This window comes from Vulpes vulpes, unplaced genomic scaffold (assembly GCF_048418805.1).
Source record: "Vulpes vulpes isolate BD-2025 unplaced genomic scaffold, VulVul3 u000000899, whole genome shotgun sequence".
Lineage (NCBI taxonomy): Eukaryota > Metazoa > Chordata > Mammalia > Carnivora > Canidae > Vulpes > Vulpes vulpes.
The window spans coordinates 3,173,318-3,189,793 of NW_027325780.1; the positions used below are offsets into that span (position 1 = coordinate 3,173,318).

A 16,476-nucleotide genomic window follows, 5' to 3' on the forward strand; every position below is an offset into this window, starting at 1 on the left:
AAAAAGCTAATTCCCAGGCAAGTTTTAGGAGACAACTTATGAGGTTTGTGGGCCAGTGGACCAGAAAGCAGACTGCACATCAGGCCAAAGCTCAGAAGTATCCACACAGATGAAGTGCCCTAAAGCATAGCCAAATTTCCACTGGCAGGGGAAAATTCTGCACTATTACAGGTCTTATTCTAAAAAGAAGTTTGACATTTAAAAAGCTTAATGTTATTCAACCTCTTCTCGCCCTCTCCAATTATGGTCTTAGTTACAAGCTTGTCTCCTAACCCTTCATCATACCCTAGTTCGCCATACCCTAGTCTGGCTACTCCAGAAGCCTATGCAGTAACACCTACAGAGATACCAGTTGCATGGAATTCACCAGCAGTTGAGTCCTTTAAGCAAAGAGTAGGTGTCAATCATTTTGCCCTGCATTTCTAAGGTGAGAAAGGCAAACTTGTGTGTCTCTAGTCAGTTTTCTATTGAGAGGTATTTTGTCCAGTAATCCACTGAAATATTTTGTAGGTTTGAAGTTGTGTATATGGTTTGTTTTTTTGTTGTTTCCGTTAGCTTTTATAGTTAATGAAGCTTACAGAAGTGGAAGGAGGCTAGTAGACAAAATATATATGCACTACCTCTTAGACTTCATTTATATTTAACTGAATTCTTGGTTGATCATTAAGTCACTAGCTTCTGGAATTATTAGAGGCAGAGAAGTTTTGCTATCAGTAAAGAGACAGTTACAGGTGAGAACTATACAGGATGAATAATGAGAAATTGGTTTTCAGGGTTAGGCAGCCACAGAGAAGCTAAGTCTCTCACTGCTCTCCCTGGGCTTCATCTTGCTGAGTTCTCCCACCCCACCCCCAACACCCCAGTTCTAATTATAACCATTAACTAGCAGCATCCTTTGGAAAGGCTGAGACTTAGGATCTCATATCTCATCTGTCAAGTGATTCTACATTAAGCAGATTGCCAAAGCCAGAACTGCACATCTTTGAGCCCAAGATCTACAAGGCAAGATATTTGTTCTTCTTGAGCCCTGCTTCCCTCATAAAGTACAGTATTAACAAAATTAACTCCCCATTCACGGAAGTATGAGGATATGTAACTTTGTCTACCCTCATCCCCATTTTTTCCAGATTTTTCTTAAAGCAGGTAGATACAGGTGTTTAAAGTTACATCACGATTTTTATAAGAAACAAGTCGGCACACAGACTGCAATGCAATTTGCTATGTAGCACTTGGGAAATCCTCATGGTCAAGATACTGTATCCATCACATAGGATGGTCTTGATCAGTCTGTTACAAAGATGCCACATTATCCCTTTTCTCCATGACAGACACTGGTTTCTCAATAAGCTCAAGGAAGCCTCACAATTCTCATAGTGCCCTGGGTAACCATTTAAGCAGATCAAGTTTCCTCACTATCCCAACTACCAAGGCTTCATTCCGTTCACTCATCAGTAAAGTGCTCTCAAATAAGCAATCCTGACATTAACTGAAGAGCCCAAAGAGGAAGAAATACAATTCCCCCTCAACTCCACATTCAAGTAGGTGAATCCTTTTCAGATCAGACAACTGCTTTCTAAGGGAGTGTGGTTAAAACCCATAACTCCCTGGTAAGAAGACTCAAAAGCACATGGTGAAGTTCACTTTAATCCTTTACTAACAGATCACTAAAGACCCTTCCTTCCCTTGAAGAAATGTAATTCAGAAATACCCTACATTTTTTGCCCATGACTTTCACCCAAGCCAAACTAACGATAGTCTCTAAAGCAGGGAGAAAGTAGTTTTCCCTCACTTTCTGCCTTTACTTTAGACAGGAGTTTCCAATAGACTTTACGACTCCCACTGAAGGCTAGAAAGAAAGGATTCAGAAAATTTTCATGAAGAAAGCAAGATAAGTGAATTTGCTTTAAGTATAGAAGCCATGTACTTTTAAAGCTTTATACAACTGCAGTAAAGTAGGTGGAAGAGTGATTTTGCTGAAGCATCTTTTAAGCTGGAGGTTAAACAAACTAATTAGAAGCAGGTGGCTTCTCAGATTCAAGCATTAAACTCAAAACTGAGGACTCAATGTTAAGTTTCTCCAAGGACTCCCTTTAGGAACCCCAATAATTAGAAAATTTCTCCTCTGTTTGTATTTCAAGGAAGACAGGCCTGATAAAAGGACTTTAGGAAGGAACTATAACTTTGTAGGAGATATTTTCTGTCTGCAAACAGCTGGTTTTATGTTGTTTGCTTAGGATTTCTTTGTCTTTTTTCTTCACTCGCCTTTCATTTCTAAAGTAAGCTACCCAAAATTTTCCTTGAGACCTAGAAGTTTGGTTCTTTCCACTCACCCCTTCTTAATCAGCGGAGAACTTCCCAGCTACCAGTACGTCTGTAAAACTTTAGACTGTATTCACTCACTGACCCCCTACTAACATCTGCAGCAGCAGCAGAGCAAAAAAACTACCTCAGGCCAACTTTCTTCTGTTTATACTCAAAGCCCCGCCTTCACCTTGGGTGCAGACCAATGAGAAGACCTAGGATCTATTGCTGCTCTGCAATTGCTCCGGGATTTCAGGCTAGTGAAAAACCGGTCTCCAGATGCAAGGAAGCCAGAGATTCTTATTAGGCTTTCTATTTTAAAGAACCATTACAGGTCCTCTTTGCCTTTTTTTTTCCCCCTCACTGTGTTGTAAGGTGAGCCAACCGAGTGGTTGAAGACTGTTCTGAGGGCATAATTTAGAATCACCTTGTAAAAATGGCTGGATCAGCTACCCCTCTAGCACTTAGTCTTAATATAAAATAATTTTAGGGGTGCCTGGGTGGCGCAGTGGTTAGGAGTCCACTCTTGGTTTCAGCTCAGGTCCTGATTTAGGGGTTGTGAGATTGAGCCCTCCTAGGGCTTCACGCTCAGTGTGAAGTCTGGTTAAGTTTTTCACCCCCTCTACCCTCGCCCCCTGCCCTGTGTGTACTCGCTCTCACTTTTTCAAAAATAAATCTTTAAAAATAAATAAAAGATTTTTAATGTGTTTTAAGGAATATCAAAAGGAAAAACATGAGATGCTAACACACATGCACAGCAACTGCTCCAGTTGGGCTCCCCTTTCTTGGCCCAAGGCACCCAAGGGCAGGACCGTGATGGCCATGAGTATGGGCACCGCGCTGGCACTCTTCTCCCTCCTGTCCCTGCTGCTCTTTGCCGGGATGCATATATATAGCCTCCAGCTGGCTTCCCCTAAGTGACTTACCATCAAAGGGGACACCTGCTGGGCTCCAGCCTTCTCTCTCACCGCCTTCAGTAATCTGATGAATGTTGTCTTTGGCAAAGGATTCCAAGCAAAGATCTTCCCTGAGATTCTTCTCTGTCTCCTTTTGGCTCTCTTTGCATCTGGCCTCATCCACCAAGTCTGTGTTAGGACTTGCTTCACCTTCTTCATGGTTGGCCTCAACTATATGAACAAGATCTCCTCTCTGTATCAGGTAACAGTTCCATTCCTCACACCAGCCAAGATCACAGGGTAAGAGCAAAAAGAGAAGCTGACCCCAAATGTCCAATAAAGTTTGAGGAAGGACGGAAGGGGAGGGGAGAGAAGAGGAGGGGAAGGTAGGAAGGAAGGTAGAAGGAAGGAAGGAAGGAAGGAAGGAAGGAAGGAAGGAAGGAAGAAAAAAGAGAAAGAGTAGCTATTTGTTTGATCAGACATCTTGTGTTAGTGTCAAACATCCTTACTCTCAGACAACACTAATCATCATGCTCACCTGTATCATTCATTTATTCTTTCGTTCACAACTATTATTAAAGTCTATGATTTGGAGAAAGCAAGGAGGTGACCTAGTGGGTCATGGGCTTTGTCTGTGTTTCTCAGAATCCTCAGGATCCAGGTGTTTTCTGAAAATTTAATTCCATTTGTAGATTTGAGAGTAAAAAGTATTATGTTTAGACACTAATGAGCCAAACTGATATAAATAAATGATTTAATTAATAAATAGAGGAGGAGAGACAAATCTTCTTTACAGAAGAATTTGAAATAATATATGTCCATACTTCCCAATCCATGAGGTGGATTTTAATTACCCTCCCTTTGAGTGTGGGCTGGGCTTAGTGACTCAGGTATCTAAGAACAGAGTAGGGAAACGAAAAAAATAATCATTTTGCATACACCTGAAACTAATATCACTGTATGTTAACGAATTTTTTTAAAACTTAAAAAAAATAATTTTATGAAGAAACCTGGTAGTGTTTCCCTTAACTTTGTCTTTTTTTTTTTTTTTAAAGGATTTACTTATTTATTCACGAGAGACACAGAGAGAGAAGCAGGCTGCCTGCAGGGAGCCAATGTGGGACTCGATCCTGGAATTAGGCCCTTGAGCGGAAGGCAGACACACAACTGCTGAGCCACCTAGGCATCCCTGCCTTAACTTTGTCTTAACACTACCTTAATGAAGTGATCCAGGTTAACATCATCAGTGATAAGTCATGTTGCTATTAAACACCCTTAAATATAGTGAGAAGAGCCCTTCATCCCTATGATATCCTTCCTCAAAACCCTTCAAAAGAGTTAATCGAGGTCATGAAAAATAAAGAAAGACTGAGGAGCTTCACAGACCAGAAGAGACTAAGGATGTATGTCAACTAAATACAACATGGTACCCTGGGTAGGATCCTGGAACAGAAAAATACATTAGTGGAAAAATTGGTGAAATCCAAATAAAGTTTGGAGTTCAGTACATACAATGTATAAATGTCAATCTTTTAGTTTTGGTAAATGTACCATGATTATATAAAACGTTAACATTAGGGGAAACTGAGTAAAGGGAATAAGGAACTTTCTTTACTGTCCCTGCAACATTTCTGTGAATCTAAGATCATTCACAAATAAAATACTTACTTGAAAGAAAAACTAAGAAAAGGAAATAAGGAAAATCCACATGAACTTTTAAGATAAAATGCAAGTCTTCAAATAAATTTTATGCTTATAGCAGACTGCTTTAAACTATGCATCCCCTATAGTGCACCTGAGTGTCTCAATGGTTGAGCATCTGCCTTTGGCTCAGGGTGTGATCCTGAGGTCCTGGGATGGAGTCCTGCATCAGGCTCTTTGCAGGGAGCCTGCTTCTCCCTCTGCCTATGTCTCTGCCTCTCTCTCTGTGTCTCTCATGAATAAATAAATAAAATCTTTAAAAAAATAAATGAACTATGCTTCCCCTAGACTTGCTAGAAGCACTTTTCCATTTTAGGGGTAATTTAGAGCAAAAGTTTGAAAGGTTAGATAAATACCAAAGCTATTTGAAGGATGGGATAAGGCTAGAGGCTAAGAGGCCAGCTGGAATCCAGCTAGGATATAACCAAGTCTGAGGCAACAAGTCAATCGACAACTAGAAACAAATTGACTTATTTATTCCTGTGATTGCTACCAGTGCTTTCTGGGAATTTGCTAATTCCAGTCAACCATTTTCATCTTGACTGTTCATGTATCTGTAGTCATGAGAGAAGAGATTCTATTCTCAGGTAGCCAGATTACATCAAAATTACCAAATCTGCTTAAGAAGAATGTGTGGTTTGTTTTTTTTTTTTTTTTTTTAAGATTTTATTTATTTGACAGAAAGCACCAGCAGGGGGCATGGCAGGGAGAAGAGGGAGAAGCAGACTCCCTGCTGAGCAGAGCGCTGATGTGGGGCTCCATCCCAGGACCCTGGGATCACGACTTGAGCTGAAGCAGACACTCAGGCAACTGAGCCATCTGGTGCTCCAAAGAATGTGTTTTAAAAAAACAACACCTAAAAACCAAAAACAAAGCACAACACCTACTATGGAAGATAGGGTAAGTAGTAAAGAACATGAACATTGAAGGTAGGCAGACAAAACTGGGTTTAATTATCTACTAGATTTAATTCTTAGTTTATTGGCTATGTGATCTCACACAAGCTTTAGGCCCTCATCTGTGAAATGGGAATAAAGAGTGCTTACTCAAAAGATTATTGTGAGGGCCGATCAATAATATGTATGAAAAGCATCTATAATAGTTCATGGCACACATAGAGCACTTACTATTATTACATAGATCTGTTCTACACCCAATACATATTGATTGACTCACTTAATCCTCACAACAATCCTATTATTCATCTATTTTTTTTAAAGATTTTTATTTATTTATAAGAGAGAGAGAGGCAAAGACACAGACAGGGAGAGAAGCAGGCTCCATGTAGGGAGCTCGATGTGGGACTCGATCCCAAGTCTCCAGGATCACGCCCTAGGCCGAAGGCAGGGCCAAACCACTGAGCCGCCCAGGCTGCCCTCCTATAATTATTATATCTTTTGCCCTATTATTCATTTTTATGTTCCACATGGGGAATCTGAGCCACAGGACGATGAATTATTGGCCCAAGGCAACATAGCCTGTAAATGATGTAACCTGATTCAAATCCAAGCAGTCTGGCTCTAGAATTCTTGCTTTTAGTTGGCACACTGTATTACCTCTTCTGTTATCAGAAAGGAAGAAAGAAGAAAGGGGATAGAGCATCCTGGGAAGTCCAAGAAGAGGTACCTTTAAGAAAAGTTAAGTGGTCAGCTCTACTGCAGCAGTGCAAATATATAAATAATGTAGGTATGAATTAGGAATGATATCAAATTCATGTCTAAGAGACTATTAGAATGGTATCGCTTCTGCAGGCGCAAAAGTCAGTGAGAACATTCCTTTATAAGTCATGTAATAACACTGTAAAAGTAAAGTTTACCAAATTAGAGTTCTCTCCCCACATGCTTATCCCACTGTTTTCTCAGTTGATTTCCTGGACAGAAAGCTCAAATACTAGTTCAAAACTAGATACATGACAACCTCACTGTAGAAGAGTCTGCCAACATTCCACACTTAATCATCCTTCTTCAAGATAAAAGCCAACCCAACCTAAGGCAACCTTCTGAAAGGCTTCCCCTGCTTTCCAGCCTAAGTAGAGGGCAACCACAAAAATAAAAGGCCCAGGTTGGGCTCCTAACTTGGCGACCCCATCTCTAATTTACTGTTCAAATGTTAAAAGGTACCACCCTGTGAGTCCTTATTCTGAGCCAGGTAATCTATACTTTGACTCATTTAATTCACCCTTGACCCCCATGAGCTAAATATTGACATTCCAATTTATGAGTGAAAAAATTCAGGTTCAGAAGGATTAAGCAATTTTCTCCCCAACTTACACAGCTAGCAAGAGTCAGTGCCAGGATTTAAACCCCAGCTGTTCACATTCCAAGGCCCTGCCCTTCAGCACGAAGATATGCAGTTGAGGTTGTCAAAAAGGTGTATTTGAAGGGCAGAGCCAGTAACAACTTGTCATGGCCTTATTATCCCTTTTTCCAATGAGAGATCCCTAGAACCCACAAGAGAATAAAGACAAAAATGTTCTTTCTGCAATAGGAGCCATCCTTAGGGACAGGCCCAGAGACAATAGGTACAGGGAAAGCACTCCAATTTTTATTTCAACAGCTTCATTTCAATTCTGTTATCCTGAACTAAGGCAAACTGCTACAGAATCAAGATCCTCCTTGACCTCTTTTTTCTGTCTTCTTTCCCTCCACCCAAACCTGAATTGGTGAAGGAGGGACCAGGGAAGAAAGAGAAATAGGGTTTGTGCAAAGAACAATTCCAGTTTCAGTTTTCCTAACTCGTTCCAACCCGGACTGATTCCACTAGGTATTTCACCAGAGCTACTTGCTGCTCTCACTGCCTTCTGATGCTTGCTTGGGCCTTGTGCCTGTTCTTTGAAGTACAAAGGCAGCCAGGGAACAGGTGATCCCTACCAGCACAGAAGAAAGAAGTCCTTGTGTCCATGGTCTGCCTTTGAAAGCTTGTGTTTGTTACTTCGTAACTCATTATTTGGATGGGGTGGATCGTGTTACATATACAGATATATCATAGAATTTATTTGATCTTTTACAGCATTCATATGATATTGAACTTCAGAATGTGCAAGCCTAATTTAGACTATGAACAGACCTAGAACTTTCCAATTCCTTGTCATGCCTATATTCTTATGTCTCCTGTTTGAAATGAGAAAGCAGCTGCCAGTGTAGCAAAAAGCCTACCCATATAGACTTTCTCTTGAGTCCTCCTACCTCAGCATCCATCTGCTACCACCATAGTTTAAGCCTTTGTTTCTCACTATTCCTTTTCTCTGTTCTTCCTGCTGTCTTCACTACCTTCAAGATACTACCCTCTAGACCATTCTCCACACTACATCCAGAGAGATCTTCCTAGAACAAAACTCTTCTCTGGCTCCCCATCATGCTCAGGCTAACGACAAAATTCTTACCATAGTAAAAAACAAAAACAAAAAAGAGAAGGGAGAGAGGGAGGGAGAGAGAGGTCATTTAAAAAATTTTATTTGGTTAACATAGAGTGCAATATTGGTTTCTGGAGTAGAATTCAGTGATTCATCACTTACATACAACACCCAGGGCTCATCACAAGCACCCTCCTTAATACCTATCACATCTAGCCCATCCCCCGCCCACCTCCCCTCCAGCAACCCTCAGTTTGTTCTCCATCATTAACACTAGAGAGAGAGGTCATTTACTGACTGCTTCAGTCTTCCATCAGTCAAATGCCATCTTTCTCTGGGCCCCTTTGGTTGGTCTTCCTTCTAGCATTTTTCCCATTCTGTTTCATCCTCTAGTACCATCCTCTGCCTTTTTTCATCCTCCTCATCCACCTAGCTAATTCCCACTCATCCTTTAAGGATTGATGCAAGTTTTGTCTTTTTCAGAAAGCATTTCTCTATTAGACACCCCAAAGTAGGCTAAGAAGCTTCCTCCTGTCCTCCTAAGGGAAAAACTAACATATCTCTTGTTACAACTCCATTGTCACTACCTGTTCACTTGTCTGTTTTCTTCACCAAAATTGAGCTCATGGAAAATATGTCTGCTTATTCACCTTTATGACTCAGTCCCTGGAATAGTTCCTGTCCGTGATTTTTAAGAGAATGAAGGAATGAAAGGGTGAATAAATGGCCAGTTTGCTTTATCAAGAAATAAATGACATACTCAAATGGGGTAATTGAGAAGAGCTTAATAAGGCACCACTTATAAGGAAAACCAAAGAAAAAATGAAGTATCCCTGGGGCCAGCTACAGCAGGAGCTGGGACCATCTCTAAGCCTGAAGTTACAAGAAGAATCCAAATCACTGCAAGGAAGGATCAATGGACAGGGGGTAAGTTCAGTAGTGGTCTTCAGTGAAGAATGCATCCAACCTGTAGTGACTTGGCATGATATGAGCTGAAAGAGTAAGTGCTTTGAAGGCACTCTCTTCCCATCCTCCAATCTTCTGTTACTGCCTCTCACTGGCCAAATCTACCAGAAGCCAGGGGGCAAGGGAACCTATGATGTAATTAGCATGGGTCAACTCCCAAAGCACAGAGCAGGGTGGGGAGGAGATCTAGAAGAGCAAATGGAAAAGATCCAACACAGTTTCTTTCCAAGAACAGAATCTTTGCATCCTAAAGATTAAGTTCAAGAATAATAATCAGAGAAAAATTTATCTTCTTTGTAGCTGGTAAGAGAATTGCTTCTAAGGCGAGAGAAACACTTGAATAAGCCAGTTGTTATAAAGCATAGAGCAAAGGGCTAGCACCCAGGTTTCTTGCAGAAGAAGCACCTTCCTATGGGTAATAAAGGATAAAAAGGGAGGGAGAATGGAGTTGAATGCATTCTTGGGGCAAGGTTAAGAGGAAGAGGGGACATGGCTGAGGACCATGAAGAAAGAGTTAGGAGAATAAGTCAAGCTAATGGAGATTTTTCCAAGTGAAATTGTGGGTACTTTGTGCAGCAAGGTATCTTTCTGTGGTCATTATGAACCCATAGTAAGAATTTATTTTAAAATCATTATATGTTCACTGTGAATGGGTTGTTTGTGGAAGTTAATGGAAAGATTGAGTTTATTCACATTAAGATTGGTACCAAGCTGCCAAAGACAAGGATCCAAGAGGAAAAACACCTTTCTTAGTCAAACAGAGAAGGGGCTGGGGTTCTGAGAAGTAAAGAGACTGAGTGAAGAGCACAGCATTAGAAGAGTTAAAGCAGGACCCAAACCTGGGATGTCTGGCTCGAATCTGGGGGCATTTTCCTCTGTCAATCTGCCTCCTTCCATTGTGTCTCTAAGGGTAAGTGAGAAGACACAGGAACCATGGCTATGTACTTCTTATGGCTTACAGATATATACTAATTAAGGGCTAGAGTTTATGGGGGATATACTGTGTGTCAAGAGCTTTATATGGGTTATCTTGTCTAATCAAAGTAACCCAGGAGAGCTTCTAGTACTATCCTATTTTACTGATGTGGAAATACATTGGAAAGATGAAGCAACTTTCCCTAAGTGCAGACTTAGAATTCAGCACTCCAACTCTGCCCATCTGTGTTTGTAGAACATCTCAACAGCTGTGAAGACTTTTACTCACTTTCAGCATTATTAAAGGGAGCATTTATACCCTTCTAAATGAAAACCTACTAATAAAAGTGTTTTTTGAAGTTGGGTTGCCACCAGCTCAAAATACTATGGATCTGTTATTAAGAGTCTCCTTGATTTTTAGCCCCAATTCCAGCTATCTTGCATATCACAGTAGCTGCCACAGTTGTATTTTTCACATATTGTCTTTGAAATAAGACTACATGTGGCAACTTTGGAATCCCACAGAGCTCCCTCAAGACCCCATATGTTAGAGGAGGTTCCCCACAGTGACCTCCACAGCAACTCATCTCCTCCCTGCAGGCCTGCTTCAGATCCAGGAGCTCAAAAAAGTGGATGGGTTCTTTCGAAAAAAAGAAAAGGAAGAGAAAGCGTTGCTATTCCCTGTGGTTCATGTTCCTAACAGTAAATCTCCAAGCGCTTATTACAATTTGGTAGTACTTAATCCCACTGTTACTTCATCCAATAGGAGTGGTATTCTGTCTTCATCTGGGATGTTCTTGATGAGTACTATGGTCAAAAATGCTGATTTAACATGTCTTAGACTTTTCTTTTAAACACTCAATCTATGGGGGTGCCTGGGGGGCACAGACAATTAAGCATCTGACTCTTAGTTTCAGCTCAGGTCCCTATCTCAGAGTGGTGATTTCAGGTTGTGAGATCAAGCCCCATGTTAGCTCTATGCTCAGTGTAGAATCTGCTTGAGTTTCTCTTTCCTTCTCCCTCTGCCCCTCCACCCCCACACTCACTTGTACATGCAAGTGTGCTCCTGCTCTCCCTCTCTCTAAAATAAATCTTTAAAACACTCTATTCATGGAGTTTAATATTTAATATTCATTAAATTTTAAATTAAATTACATTTCAAATCATCTGAGTCTTGAGATGGTATTGTTACTTTCATTTCATAGACAAAAAATATCACACAAAAAAGTAAGTGGCTTACTATACCATAAGTCAGTGGCAAAACTGGGACCCATATCCAGTGTTCCTGACTCCAGATGAGATTAATTCATCTCCTTAAAATGTCCTGCTTTTCCTTCTTCTATGTCCAAAGCCTCTATTACCTATAGAATAAATACCAGGGAATGCCCAGGTGGCTCAGTGGTTGAGCACCTGCCTTTGGCTCAGGTCATGATCCCAGCCAGGGTCCTGGGATCGAGGTATGCATCAGGCTCCCTGCAGGAAGCCATGCTTCTCCCTCTGCCTGTGTGTGTGTCTCTTTCTCTGTGTCTCTCATGAATAAATAAACAAAATCTTAAAAAATATATACCACCCCTTTAATAGATACCTGGATCTAGTAAGTATGTAATAGGTAATAAGTATCTAATAAGTAGCAGTTGTTTCACGATACCCGTTAAGCACCAACCTTCCATTACAATTCCATAGCCCAGTGGACAAAAGATTTGCTTTGGAGTCAAAAAGCAGAATTTGAATCCCAGATCCATCTCTGAGTTTGGGGATAAATCTCTTCACATCTGTGAGTTTTAGTTTTCTGTAAAATGGTCAACAGTGCTGGGCAGCCCCGGTGGCGCAGCAGTTTAGCGCCGCCTGCGGCCCAGGGCGTGATCCTGGAGACCGGGGATCGAGTCCCACGTCAGGCTCTCTGCATGGTGCCTGCTTCTTCCTCTGCCTGTGTGTGTCTGCGCCTCTCTCTCTCTCTGTCTCTATGAATAAATAAATAAAATATTAAAAAAAAAAAAAAACTCAACAGTGCTAGTTACCTGCCCAGTGTTTACTCCTTTGTGTGTTCTACCATAAAGCTGACTTGTTCAGAGCATCAATGTGCCAGGTAGAAACACTGGCTTCTCCAGGCTCTCTCACAGCTAGGGGTGCCCACTACCAGTGTGACAAAGCAATGAGTCACAAACTGAGAGTTTCTGGAAAACTTAGCTTCCATCAGCAAGTGCCACCAGCCCCCACTCCCCCACCCCGCTATCCCTCCTTCCTACTTGGCTCCACTTTTTATTTTTTCAACACTTGAATATTCATTTCCATATGTATTTTCATTACCACATTTCATGGATGAAATTACTAGTTAACTAGTTGAAACGAGAACTCTTCTTCCTTTGATACAAGCCAAAGGTACATTTACAAACAACCTCCTCAGCAAACCCCTGGAGAGCCTGCTGAATCTGAGTCTTGCTTGAAAGCCTGAAATTTGTATCTATTTGTGTTTTCAGAATCTCTCAGCTTTTGAGGAACAACTCATACCCCTCTGCAGATGATCCAACTTTGTCTCTATCTTTCTCTTCGTTGCTTTAGTCCTAAAGATGTTTAGCATCATCTATGCCAGGAGACAAAGGAAAGGACTGGGTATCTTCTCTTTGTCTTTCAGATCCCCTTTCAGCTCTTCTCCATTGTGTTTTCTACCAAGGAAACAAGATTTTTTGGCTGGATAACAGAGCTCTCCTGCTCTCTGGCTTCTGATGGGGGCCAACAGGGAACCCTTGCAGAGATCAGGTGCAAGAAGGAGGATGAGGCCCTGGCTAGCTCTTTTAAGTGAGCTGTGTCCCCTCAACTGAGGTCACAGATCCTCTAACAAGCCTTTTCTGCTTCATTTCTTCACTACAGGGTAACCAACCCAATAGGTCACAGATTTCAAGTTCTTAAAGCTTTAAAATTTGTTGCTGAGTAGGACATATAGCCTTATTTTATCCTAAGGTTTTAATAATGGTGTTTCCCTTTGCTAAGATTGGGAAGCTCAAACTAAGGGAAGATGCTGAGTGAATATACATTGTCACTCTTTTCAAGGGTTAGCTTTTCAGGCCTCGAAACTAATTTTCTCAACATACTTAGTGAATATTGATTTCACAAGGACTGACTCACTCTAACCAAAGGAATAAGAAATTGATATGTAAAGCAGAATGCCAACTTAACAATTTAAATTGAGGTGATATGGGAATTTCATATATGCTATGTTATAGGAAATGGGCAATAAGTGTCACCTGCAAGTAACAGGAAGAAAAACAAACTAAAAAACAATGAATTAAACCATAAGAACATGATAATAAGAAAGTTGAGCAGTTTCATCAATGTCACCAAGAAATTATACCTTTTAAGCATGTTTGCTTATGGCCTCATGGCTACAAGATGGCTGCCGCCCCAGACATCAATACTGCATTCAAAATCAGAAAACAAACAGCTGATTGGAGGAGAAGGAAAATGGTTTCTTTGCATAAGGATTTGTCTTCTAACCCAGTTGGCTTTCCAGAAGTCCCATGGTCATTCCAATTGTCAGGGAGGCTAAGAAAGCAAGCATCTAACTCTACAGCCACTATGCAGTGAAAAGAGTCAGCACCAAATATGAGATTTGGAAATGGCCTTGGACAGTGTAGCAGTTGTGGAGGGGTGCTGCTCAGACCTCCCCTCAACAGAGCTAACTGTTTAGCTTTGAGAGGACAGGTGGCAGACAGCTTCTAGCTGCAGTACCTTCAGGATATGCCTCGTGTCCAAGCCAAGGCCACTCTGTTCCTGGGGAGTCCCAGTCAGTACTGTACAGACTAGGAGTGCTAGGATATGGTCCTGTCCACCCAATGCAAGACTCATCTCATCTTTGTTCCAGAGCTCCCTATTGAGCTGGTAGAGACTTTTTCAGATCCACATCACAGTCTGAAGCTCTGCCTGCACAATTCTGTTTCCTCTCCCCTTATCATTCATGGTCGTTACCCCCCAAATACATGTCTGTATTCCTAACTCTCTCAGCAAGTGCTTCCTATAGGAGCTGAACTGAATGAAAGCAAAGGGCTACATCAACAGAATTGTCCCCTAAAATAAAATCTCCATGGAAATCCAATAATATTTGTGCTAAGAGAGTATAGAATCAGAACATACTAGCCTCCTCTGACTAATCCATTTTCATGGTGAGGATATTCCTAACGTAGGGACTCCTTTCTTGTGTTTCAGCAAAGACATCCAGGCTCCCAGCCTATACTGGTGAACACTGGCTAAGTTGATATCTGATTCTCTGATTCCTGTTCTTCTGTTTCCATCCAAATCATCCCTGTTCTGTTGGCTTTTTATTTCTTAGCAATGTTGATTCCAGCATGGAATGCTGTAGCCACACCCTGTTTTCACCACCTTGGGACTGGAAAGACATTCTATTTTTTCTTTTGTTCATTTGTTTACTTATTCTGTTATTCCTTTAAGGATAATTCTCCAAAAATTTGTTCTCTTCCATTATGTGTTGGCTTTATAATTTCAGTCCTCTGGGTTCTGAAGAAGTCTCACTGCCACTCCCTTTTACTTCTTACACAGTTCTGCTGCAGGCCTTTCAAATAGCTTCAGTTCTAAAGCACAATTTCCTCTGAGGAACCCTCAAGTAGCTTCATTTGTTTATTTGTCCATTCAACCTTCACTTATTAAGCAGCTATGATGTGATAGGCCCTCTAGCAGGTGCTGAGCATACAATAAAGAGGAAGACACAAGTATTCTCCCAAGAAGCTCACAGAAGCTGTTTTTAAGTTATACAAAACTAGGGGGAATGTCCAAAGAGATGAGATGTAAGCCAAAAGAAGAGTGAATCGCTCAATCAGAGCTTTTCTACAACCTCAATATTTTAAGTTTTCTATCCTCTATGAGACACAACTTCAGAGATTTTCGGAGCAATAAGCCTTTCTACATGCACTGGATATTATATATGGATGTGGCTTATTTTCTGCCAATCTGTGCTGCTTGTCACCATCTGCCACCTTTAGATCACCTCTGCTGATAGCTGGCTGCTTGAGATGACTTCTTTCTCACCAGGGCTTGAAAAATAATGGAGCTGCCTAAATGGGGACTATTTATGCACCAGGCGCATTTGCAGCACATTCCCAAGTATGTCTGTGTTAAGGCATTTATTCTTGTCTTAGTTTCAGATTGTATTTGTCCTGAATGTGCTCATTCCCATTTATTAATGTTTATCATTCCATTTCCCACCATAATTATTTATGTAATCATTTATCAGTTCTATCTTTCTAAGTAAAAATTAACAAAGCTCAAGACAGACTTGACTGGATCACAGACTGGATAAAATCTTAAAAAAGATTACAACTAGAAATAATGATAGTCCTCTAGTCCAGGATCTCTGAGAAACCCTCTCTCAGAAGACAAGAATATTAAGTTGCTTTAGCATTTTATTCTTAAGTTTTGGAATGAGAATGACAAAGCTACATGGACCTCAGAAAGTCACCTAGCCCAATCTCTTCACTTTATAAAGAGGAAAATTTGCTCCAGAATAGAAGAGTAACTTGCTTAGTTCAGACAGCTTGACAGATACAAGACTAAAACCGAAGATTCCTCACTCCAGCCAGGCTCTTTCCAACAGCTGTCCACACTGAGTTTGCCTGGCTGCAGTGGCTTCCACAGCTAATTCTGCTTTTTTCCCATATTTTAATCCTCACTGCACACCCCCCTTCCTTTCATCTTTTATCATCTGCAGTTTTCTCTCCTTCTCTTTTGCTTCCCCCTCCACAGGATTCTTTACATTCCTGTCAGTCCTGTGTGTTTCCTATTCCTGAACCTTTTGGTTTTTTTTCTGTTTTGGGGATCAGTGAAGGAAGAAAATCAACACATGTGTCTATCTCTGTATTCTCTATATTTAGTACTTTTTTTAAAAAAGGAAAACCTGATGTATATGGAAATTCTAAACTATCTTTAAAATTACAATTCTACAAATATACTAGAAAGTCTACTGGAAAAATCATGCTACTTAATTCCCGGGGCTTAATACTAAAGGACTTCTGGGATAGCAGAGTAGGTTTTGAAATGATTGTATGGGGCCCTCAGTACTTCAAGAAAAGTTATAAAGTTCCTGTAGGGGAATTACAATCTTCTGTAATATTATCAGATCAAAATGTAATGGATGATGTTAATTCTTCATACAGCAATAGATACGAATGACTGAGAAGAGTTTTACAAACAATAAAAACAGGGGTACCTGGGTGGCTCAGTGGCTGAGCCTCTGCCTTCAACTCAGGTCATGATCCTGGGTCCGTGGGATGGAATCCTGCATCAGGCTCCCTGCAGGGACTTTTTCCTCTGTGTCTCTCATAAATAAATAAATAAAAT

At 40.8% G+C, this 16,476-nt stretch overlaps 1 pseudogene; it reads left to right on the plus strand.

Annotated features, from left to right (window-relative positions):
- The first annotated feature begins 3,117 nt into the window (after positions 1 to 3,117).
- LOC140597318 (dolichyl-diphosphooligosaccharide--protein glycosyltransferase subunit KCP2-like) lies at positions 3,118 to 4,894 on the plus strand (annotated as a pseudogene).
- Positions 4,895 to 16,476: the final 11,582 nt, after the last annotated feature.